This window comes from Apteryx rowi, unplaced genomic scaffold (assembly GCF_003343035.1).
Source record: "Apteryx rowi isolate R43461 unplaced genomic scaffold, aptRow1 scaffold_140, whole genome shotgun sequence".
Taxonomy (NCBI): Eukaryota; Metazoa; Chordata; class Aves; order Apterygiformes; family Apterygidae; genus Apteryx; species Apteryx rowi.
Genome location: NW_020447642.1, coordinates 733,502 through 743,953, shown reverse-complemented (window position 1 = coordinate 743,953; position 10,452 = coordinate 733,502). Strand labels below are relative to the sequence as shown.

The 10,452-nt window shown below is 46.5% G+C and overlaps 1 protein-coding gene across 3 annotated transcripts in view; it reads left to right on the top strand.

Annotated features, from left to right (window-relative positions):
- RSRC1 (arginine and serine rich coiled-coil 1) overlaps positions 1-10,452 on the top strand; it is a 169,819-nt gene that overhangs the window by 144,797 nt on the left and 14,570 nt on the right. The window lies entirely within an intron of this gene.

The window sequence follows — 10,452 nt, the reverse complement described above, 5'->3', positions numbered from 1 at the left end:
AGTTTTTCATATTTTAAAATTAAATTAAGATTGCCCTTAAAGCAGCTGAATAGTTTGAAACCAAGTTAGGTGCTAAGACCTTCTGACCAGCCCATGCCATTGGTCTGTGCGCTGGATATGTTGCTCGATTAAGACGATACGCTCAACGGTTAGTCGATTTGTCTGTGTGGTGTCAACAAGTGCACTGATCTGCTTCTCGAGGAAATTTTGTGCTCTGAAGGCTGCCAGGATTTGAGCTGCTACCCTTTGCAAGACAGTAGGTGGAAAGTTAATGTATAATGACTGGATAATTAAAACAAATGCGTTTTGCTTATATGTCACTGGATAATGGGAAGAGACATTTTCAAGCCAATGCAAACCCACCGCGAAGGAGCCTGCCAGGTTCTCACGGCAGCTCCGGCAGGCTTCCCTGCCTCAGAGAAAATATCACTGTTGTTCCAACGCAGCTGAACCATTTCGCTTTCTGTGGCATGTATTGTTTTTACATTGACTTAGACGCTAAAAAAAAAAACAAAAAAAAACAGTGGAAGTCTTCACTTCCCTGATGCCGTGGTTTAACTCTGGGATGTGCGTTGTCACACAGTGGTCACTACAGTGAACATCTTCAGCTAAACGATGATAGGTTTAAGGATGTAACTGTTGTTTAAAACATTGAACAGTCTCCAGGTAAGTGTATTCCTTGATTTTTTTTTTTTTTTTTTTTCCCCCTGCCCTTTGACCCTTGGCTACCTACCCAGGATTGAACGGATGTTCGCTGCATTGCGTCAGATTTTTAACCACCCAAGAAACACGACCCAGATTTCTAGGGCAATGTAATGTTGTAGGAGATCATGCATTTTTCAGAGCTGACCTTTTGATAGATTCATTTGCTATGAAAGTCAGTGTTGTGCCCAAATATCAGTGGTATTTTGGTTAAGGGCAGGGTGTCATTTATGGGGGAGAGTGATGTAAAGTCAAGCTCTTTGGGACAGCTTGAAAATTTAAGGAGACATTAAGAGACTGTTGTATTTTTAGTTCCTGGTGTGATATGACAATAAAACCATTGGGCTAACCTTAAACCAGGAAAAGTCTTGCAGAAGGGAAGAGGGAATAGCTTGCTTGGGAATGCAGTGAAGGGAAGAAAATAAGGAAAGCAGAGTACAGAGGTGTTTACCATTTTACTGTGTCGTCTGCTCCACCCTTTCCAAAACATCATCTTTCTTTACAATCTCTCTAAACTTATTTCAAAGTCTCCTTGAGTCTCCCCCCTCTCTTCCCAGCTCTGGGCACGTCGAGTTGAACTTCAAGGTAAAGATAAGGAACTTTAATTTTGCTGCATCTCTCTCCTCATATCTCCCTGGCCTCCCAGGTACCAGTCTGATATATACATATATATGTTTTAGGGCCTGCTCCAAAGGCTCTGATTTTTTTGGAAATTTTTTACAAATTCATTTGATTTTGGAACCAGCTGTTAGCAAGATTTTTGGACTAGGAAAACATAGCCTACCTGTTTCCATGTTGCTCTCTGTTCTTAGGTAGCAACTTTAGTTGCTGTTTCTTTGGTTACAAACTTCTCCAATTTTGTTACTATATATTTTCTTACTACATATTAGCCTAAAGCCTGAGTAATTTCTGAAGCCTAACTCAAGCCTAGATAATTTCTGAAGGCAGTCTAAAGCTTATTTGCGCTTCCTACACAGACAAGCTTCATTAAGTCCTCATGTGTGAATGAGAAAATTAAGTATACTTTGCAGTTCTGATTCAGAGGCTGCCATTTTACAGGATTTTTACATTTTTACATGATTTCCCACGCCCTGTTTGTTTCTAGATTTAGATGTCTTTAATAAGCTCCAAATTGTGGGACTTACCATGCAGTATGGCAAGCGTCTTTCAAAACTCTAATGTAATCTTTATTAAAAATTCATGAGATTGATTCCCTTATCTGTTTTTTTTATAAGATAGTCGAAAAAATTAATGTTTTGCGATATCAGGTTAATCCAAAAGTATTTGTGTGTACTGACTGCTTTAAAAAAAAACAAAAACACCCCCCCAAAAAAACAGAAATCCGCAAGCTCGTACAGCTAGCAGTGGATGAAGTTGCCACCGTTGGTTCCGCGGCCGAATCCTGTTGGGTCGGGCTCTCCCGGCTCCTTGGCGTTGGGCTTTATGCGGCCCCGTGGGGCTGCGCCTCGGGGGCTGCTCGATGCGGGGGGGGAAACTCCGCTCGCTCCGCTGGCCCTGCACGGTTTTAGGTACGATATTCAGCTCTTCCTGCACATCTCATCCCTGAAACTCCTGCTGTGCTTGACAAAAGTGTAAAATACAACGTAATTATCTTTGGAAAATTTAAACTAATCCATTGCCTTTCTTTCTCTCTTTGCAAGAGGTTGGAGGTGTTCACATTTAATAAACTTTTAGTTTAATGATGTTTAAAAAAAAAAAAAGAAGGTAAAATGGATGCTAAGCTTTTTCTTTACTTCAAAGGGTATTGGGCAATCATTACATCTGAAGGAAATTTGTTCTTTTATGTCAATTTTCTAATTATGTTATCTGGATACACTTTGAGAGCTTATTATAACAGGCGCGTTGATACTCCAAATATTTGAATGCACTAAGTGCCTTTATACCCAAACGGCTGCCCAAAGCGAGTGCGGCCACCTCTTCCCCTTGCGGTGGCTCCTGGCCCGCCGAGCGCGGCGCGCGCCTTCCGGGGAGCCGCGGTGGGTTGGGAGCTGAGCGGTGAGCGACCTGCACGCGCCTCGAGGGGAAACCCGGTTCGGAAGGGGAGTATTCCTGCGCCGCCCTGCCGCCGCGGGGCGCGATGGTTCCCCTGATACGCAGCAGCGTATCTAATGCAGCGTCCAAAACACCTGCAAAATAAAACAGTGTTCCCTCTAACTTCTTTTGTGCGTACTGTAAGCAGAGCGGTTTTATAAGATTCGGGCTCGATTTAGAAATCTAGCTGCGATGCCTTGCAGCAGAGAGGAGGCACCAAAGCGCCTTTAACAGTACGCCCTCGCGCTAACAAGGCATCGCGCGCGTGCAAACGTGAGCTACGTATTTAAAAGCAACGCGCAGGCGGCGTTGCGGTAGCGTCTGTGAAAGGCTGAGGGCTCTCGCGCTAGCCGCCGGAGAAGGGCCGGCTTGGCTCGGCGCCTCACCGGCTCGTCTCCCGCCCTGCCCGGGCCCCGGCGCGCCTCGCAGGGCCTCCGGCCTTTCCGCAGGGTTAGGTGGAGCGAGGTTGCCTGAATATCATCGTGGTAAACCGGTGATCTAGGAACTGGGGCTGGTCAAGCGGTTGCGTGTTCCCTTGGGGTTGCGTGCTTGCAGCAGAGGAAGCCTCCGTCTTGGGAAGGCTCCGAGTTCGAGTTACTGGTCAGCAAGACGGTACTTGAAATCTTAGTTCCACTTCTGCTCGTTTAATGGCAAATGAGAAAAAAAATCATCTTTTCTACCACAGTGATTTGGAAAGGACTTATTTTTTCCCTCTCTCTTCGGAGAGAGCGAGCAGGGTGTGACGGAGCGTCGTGTAAGCACCCATCGGGGACCGCTCTGCGGCTGGTTATGGCATTAGAACAAGCAAATCGGAGAATGCAGTCGCGTAAGGCCTGCGGCATGAGAAGCCCCCCGTACTAACCCGTATTCCTGTTGCAGAGTGTAAATTAACGCTCGGTTCAGAATATAGCGCTTCAGGGGGGTGCGTAGAAATATACGTTATATACTAGCGATAAGGACAGTATTTTAGTAGGTGTCTAACGCTTCTGGTCTGTGCATCTCCACCAAGTCTCTCAAAATTAAGTTACAAGCGCTGCTGCGTTAAAGCTTTGCGTCTCCTGCAAGACTCCGCGTACGGCTGATTTCCCGAGTGACGAGCTGGGAGAGCCGGGCGGCCGGCAGCACGGCCGCTCGAACCTCTGCAGCCGGGAGAACGACTTGGTGAAACGTCGTCGTCGTCGTCGCCTCAAAACACTTCAAGCTGGCTTTGGTGTCTCCTCTGCTGGGAAAACGCACATTTTTAAAGCTGTCAGTTCTCAGGGCTTCCAAGACGATTTTGCAAATGTCAAGTTAGTGGAATGATATCAATATCTATCAGTAAGGGAAAAAAAAGTGAAGGAAAAAATAGTTGGTTCGTGAACTAGAAACAATGGTAATTTACAGTGAAAACAGGTGGGAAGCTGCTTTTCCATTCCTTAACACGCGCTATGAAAACTGGCCCGCGGTGTCTTCGGGAAGGTCGCAAGGATCTGACATTAGTGTTCTGAAACAGATAGAAAAGGTGCCCCGAAGGGAAGTTTGTTAAAGAAAGTCATCAATTTTTCTGAGAAATTCGCTACCAATTAAGAATAAAATGTTTTATTTTCCCTGGAATTATTAAATTGTTTAACAAGTGTTTAAGCATACCAAGTCCGTGCAAGATATCCGGAGACATCAGAATGCAGCATGGAAAGCACCGATCTTATGTGGTTTTGATTTCTGATATGTTTTTATGAATAAGTCGTTTATCCCGCTTGCATTAACGGTGGTAGCTATGGTAGAGCGTGTTCCTTCTCCCGTCTCTGCCCTGTGCAAGCAGCGTCCCTCCACCGGGCGCCGTGGGCCCTTTTGCCTGCAAAAGCTGCTTTTTGGTGCTTATCATGGTTCTCGCTCCCCCGCAGGGTTAGTTTTTGGGAGGGACGTGGCGGGGCTGGGCTCGCCGTGCCTGTGCCCCTCTCGGGCACCCCCGGCTCTGTGCCGTCTCCGGCTTCCCGCCTTAGTCCCATCTGCCTCATTCTTTGCACAGAAAGTGTGCAATTATTTCACGCACTTCAGATGGAATAAGGTTTGCTTTTTTTTTTTAAGCTTTTTGCTCTTTTACAGTGGGAAGAAATTAAATATTTGATCAGGAAATCGTCATTAGACTAGGTTATTGCATAACTGAAAAAAGTGAAAAAACCATTCTGACTGATTTTTGAATTCTCATAGCTATTTTATTACGTGCTTAATTCTCCATAGCGATTCCCTGCCTGGGCTCCCGAACCCTTTTGGTTGAAATTTCGATAATGCAGTCGTGTAGCTGCCCTGCGGAACGCCGCAGGTACAAAAGCTGCCCCGGCTCTTGGCAGTCGGTGCCAGCTGTGGTCCTTGGCCTTTCCGTCCCCGCTCAAACAGAAGCGGTTGCCCGAAATAGCTGTGGATTTGTCAACAAACCGCTGTGAACCGTTGTCAAAGGCGTTTTTTTTAAATTAAATTAGAGTTACTAACCCTTCCTGGCGGAGAGTTTAGCTTTGCTGCCGCGGTGCAAATGAAGCAGCCCTCCCTCCGCGCGTGCAAACCGCGCGGTCTCCCCCCCGCCCCCCAGGAAAGGCTCTTGCCATTCCTTTCCTTGCAGTCTGGTTGCCAGACCGCGCGTGCGGTTAGATGTTGGATGTCCGGCACCGAGATGGGCTGGCACGGGCTGGCACGAGCCCAAGCGGCCACGGCGCTCGCTGTCCCCCCGCGCGCTGCAGAGCAGCGGCTCCGCGCGTTGCGATTGCCATCGTCTCTGCGGCCGGCTGAAGGACGCGCACGCAAAATCATTGGTTGTAACCAAAAAACAAAGCAAGAGCGAAGAGGCTCCCCGTCCCCACCTGAATTCTTCTGTTTGGTTACGTTTGCGCTTCCACTGGAGCTCCGCTAATTTGCTGCGTGGGATTAGGCCTGTTAATGAAAAAGGCGCTGCTCTGGCACGAGCGTTTTCAACGGAGCACGTTCCCCGTTTTGGTTTTGCGCACTCGTTACCGCTTGGTGCTGGCTGAAGATGACATCAAAATCCGCAGGGGATTTCCCTGTCAAACTGGGTTGCAACTCTCGGCCTGGCAAGTCAAATTCAAAGTAGCTGAAACGCGTAATAGCGATAGCCGAAATAATGCATGCAGTGTGCTGCAAGAGGGAAACACTTCCCTTCGATACTCCGTGAGATACGTGGATGGTGCTGCTGCAAGATGCTTGGATTGTTTGTCTTACTATACCATGCATAATAATATTACAAAATTTTTAGTTAAAAACAAAATTATTTCTACAATTGTGTGGAGGGTTGAAACTGGGGAAGCTGCTAAACCTCCTAGACCTCCGGCAGCGTTTTGCCCATAACAGATTCGTGTGTGGGAAGGTTTGGATCAGATAACAGGGCAAAGAAGTTTTTCAGAATGCAGCTAAATAGGGTTTGTTCTTGTGCAATCCATCAATAAATAAATCAATGCGAGTGCAGCGCTCGCGCTGGGGCGTCTCTGAGCCTGGTGCCTTCGTTCTGGCATTTGCATTTTTTTTCTCATGTGTGTTGGCCCAACGCTGAATTGATTAGTTATGCCTAGCTAGTAAGCAGTGAAACATTTTTATATACTCCAGGGAAATAAATTTGGCAGAAAATCAGCATGAGTAGATTTAATTATCACTCTGAGACCTTTCCCTTTTCTGGCTTAGTGATCCTGAAACTCTGTGTTTCACTGAAATCTGTGTGGACGCTAAGCTTCGCTTCCCAATTTGTTCCTCCACGCAATGATAAGCCAAGCAATTACTGGTTTATTGATTTTTCATCATGGCAAATTTAAAGTTGATTTTTTCCTGAAAAGGCAGGGGTGATTAAGTGTTTCCCCTCGGTTTAGTACAAGAGAGCTATGTGGCAGAATCTAATATCCTGAGGTCAACCTCTGCAGGCAGATAATACGGTGTCTTGGCCACGTGTTAAGGAGAGAAATCAGGACTACAAATGTGATAGGATATATGTGGAGACAGTTTAATTTGCTCCATTTATATGAACAAGTCATGTGGCACATGCTTGGAAAACATCATTTTGAATAGGCTTGGAAATGAAGCCCACGTGGGCAGGAGGAATGAGGGAATACAAACAGGAACAGCACTGAAGCGGTTGGTGTGAGCAGAGAATTGCCCTTTAAAAAGAGAAATAAAACGAGTCTTTGATGTTTTGTTCACAGATTTTACTGGAATATGCATGCTACTTTAGTGATACCTTTATTGCAGCTTTAACCTGACATTGGAAAATAAGAAGTCTGAAAAAGATTGTTTTTTTTCTGAAGCATTCGCACAGCAATCGTGCTGTAGACTGCAGTCTGCGTTTTATGGCTTTGTTTTGGAATATGTGGATTAACAGGATTTAAATCGGAGCAGGAAAATTGTGCTTTACAGAACCGATACCATGTACTGCCATAGCCTGAGTAGATTTTTAAAACAGTTTATTTTATGGATTTAGATAAAATAGGGTATCTATCAGTGCACGCAGTAGTTTGTTTTAAAAACTTTTCTCCTATCTTTTTGTTTCATGTCAAGTAGAAATGTAAATCTAGTTAAAAAAAACTTAAAGAAAGCTAACTTGTGCATACGTGGGTTAGTCTGGGAAGAGCCTCGACATCTTCCCAACCACCCTCCGGCCTTTAGCCCCGAGCCGGGGCGGGCAGCGCCGGTGGGAGGCCGCCGTGCGGGACCGGAAGGGACGGGAAAGCTGCCGAGGTTTAAATCATCAGCGGAAACTGCAGGGAAAATGTATCAAAGCGCTTTCCATGGAAGCGATGGGCCCAAGTTCTAGTATTGAGTCCAGATTTTCAGTGCTTCGAAATTTGCATTTGGAGGCAGCGGTTTAGTTTGACTAAAGCTTTAGCACGGAGGCAGAGTCCGGATTCTTGTCCTCAATCAGCCCCGCGGGTTTCCTGGTCTCAGAACTACGTTTTGGGCTGGAACTCTCTCGTTCCACCATTTTTAGCTTCCCTTAGTATTAATATTAGAAATTCAAAAGAAAGAGTCTTCTACGCATAACTCATTTTTTACTCTACAGTGTGAATGACCAGCTATTTTCCTGGATAAGACGGTTTAATTAGATATTGAAAGCATCAAATGCTTGGCCTGTGCTGTTTCAAACGAGCCGCCGGCGGGAGCGGGCTGCTTCCTTAGTTATAAACTCTCCACGTACTCCAGACTACAAGTCCTGGTTTTATACTTACCTCTAACCTGCTGGAAAAGCTTTCTCGCGTAGAGAATCCAACCCGGAGTCTATCCACGGCAAAGCCATGCAGGGTGCATGCTGTTTTACTTAACGCTTCTTTAGCAAAAGTGAAAAGATTATACCTTGCTGTAATTGATATTAAAAACATTGGTTGAATCTGCTACAAAAAGATTCGATTGCTTGAGGTCAGGCCATGTAGCTGTAATAAGTTAAAGTGCTTTACTCAGTGATACGGAAATATATTAAGATGCCCTTAAGTTCATTAGTTACTGCCTTAGGTCATAGTTTTATGTTCAGTAAATTTTAGTGAAGTTCGTTGTTGTGGCAATGACCTGAACTCGGTCTGTTAAGCCTCCAAATTATGTAGTATGCATATCGTGAAAGAAATGCAATCTGTACTTTAGTTCAGATATAGAAATGTTCCTTAATTATTGCAGCATGTGTTGGGCAGTTCAGCTTAAGTGTTATGCTGTATTTATGTGGAATTATTTAACTGCTCACAGTATTGTAACTGCAGAAGATTTTATGATGCAACTTTGAAAAATGAATAATTAAAGCATTTGCAAAAAAACCTGTTTTATTCTTATTGTGAATAATTTTTTTTACTCTCTTATATAAATTGTGATTTCCAGTCTTTCCCGTTTTGCCTTCATAATGGCAGGTTTTAAGCAAAGCGTGCGCAAGCCTCTGCCGCTGCACCCTCGGTGTCCCCGGCGTGCGGCTGTTGCTTCATTAGGCTGACACAACACCTGGCGTTGCGCTGCCGGTCTCCGGAGGACGGGTCAGCATCTGGTGCACACTGTGATCTTTTTGTGTGTGCGTTTAATCTTTTTATTGACGCTTTATAATTAAAAGTAAGCAGAAACAAATCAAGGATAATATAAAAATGTGAAGTTTTGTGTAGTTACGGCAGAAATGCCTTGCGCCTTGCTGAGGGCCCGGCGACGGAGGCCCGGGGCTGGCCGGCGCGGCTGGCTTGCAGAGGTTGCACCGTGCTTCGGGTGTAAGCTCTCCCTTGCTGAGCAGAGAGTCAGCTGCGGGAAGCCGTGCCGTGAGGGCGGTGAGGCCTTTGCAAAATTTGTCCTATTTAAATATTTGCTACCTTCGCGTCTAACCCTGTGGCCGCACGTAGGGACACGATGGGGGGCTGCTGCCCTTCGCGCCAGTCCGCGTGAGCTGGGGGAGAGCAGCCGGCATCGCGTATACATGGTTAAGTAGAAGTCTGAAAAGACCTCTGGGAGGGTTTTCAGGAGAAACGAGGGTCGACTGGTTTCTACTGTCGTTATTTTGGGAGTATTTCGGTCAGTTTTGGCTGAGGCCGGGAGGGGGGCTGCAGACCGTGCGGGCGGCGGGTGAGCGGCAGGAGCATCGCGGCGGCGGTGAAGCCTCCGCCGGAATCGCCCTCTTTTGCCTCAAACTGGACGTTCTCGCAAGGACGGGACGGGGGGTTTCACTTGCAGGTATGAAACATCGCTGGGAAGATGAAGTTGTGAAGGGACTAGAGCAAATACGATAGCCGGAGCGGCAGTTTGTCGAGGAAACCGCGCAGCCCTTAAAGGCTGCTCTCCAGCTCGGGCGCTGCGGAAATGAGCCGGGGGCTCGAGTGACCCGGAGAGGTCCCTGGCCGCCTCGGCGAGGACACGGAGCGTCCGGAGCGCCGGCCCGTCCCCAAAACGCCGCGCGCGCCTCCTGCCCGGCTGCCGTCCACGTCGGCGTGGGAAGCGGGACCCAGAATGGGGGTTTCCTGAGCAGAAAACAGGCTCGAGCTGGCGGGGAACGGGCTTCGGCTGGTGTCCCGCCGGCACGGGCGCCCTGCAGAACCCCGCTTTTGAAGAAAACCAAAGGTGAAAAACAGCGCTCTCCCTGCTTTGCACGTGGAATTTAATAGGAAGTGCTCGGACCATCGTCAAGATTCTTAACTTTGCAAATCTTCCCTCGTCGTCCCAAAAGTTTGAACTCTGTGTGATGGAGCGGCAGGTCCTGCAGCCCCGGCCGTGCTGGCCCCAAAGCAGCGAAACGGCGCTCCTTGAAATATCGCCGCTTTTGTGCAATGTCGGGACAGAAACGCTTCAGGTGCAAAGAGGCAGGTTTTGTTTTTATCCCTGAGCACGCTTCTGCAATTTGGCTTTGTTCCATACATTCGCTGCAAACCCATGGAACAGGAAAAAAGGCGTGCGAGGCTTGTGGAGGGCTAAAGGGAAATTGCAATGCGCCTTTATTGGAAGGAAAAGTAGATTAGAAAAAACTTCCCTTATATCATCTGTGGAAGTTTTTTGCTTTGCTTCTGTGTTAAAATACGAAGCAACATTTGCCCGTTTCCATACTTTTTTTTTGGAGGGGTAAATCAGATTAATTTTCTTCTGAATGACCCACATTAATACATGGGATCCCTTTAAAAGAGATACAGAATCAACAAGACGTACGTAAATATTAATATTATTTTAAAACTAGTATTTTAATCATTAAATCTTATTTTAATAATTATAGCAGGTATAATTAAA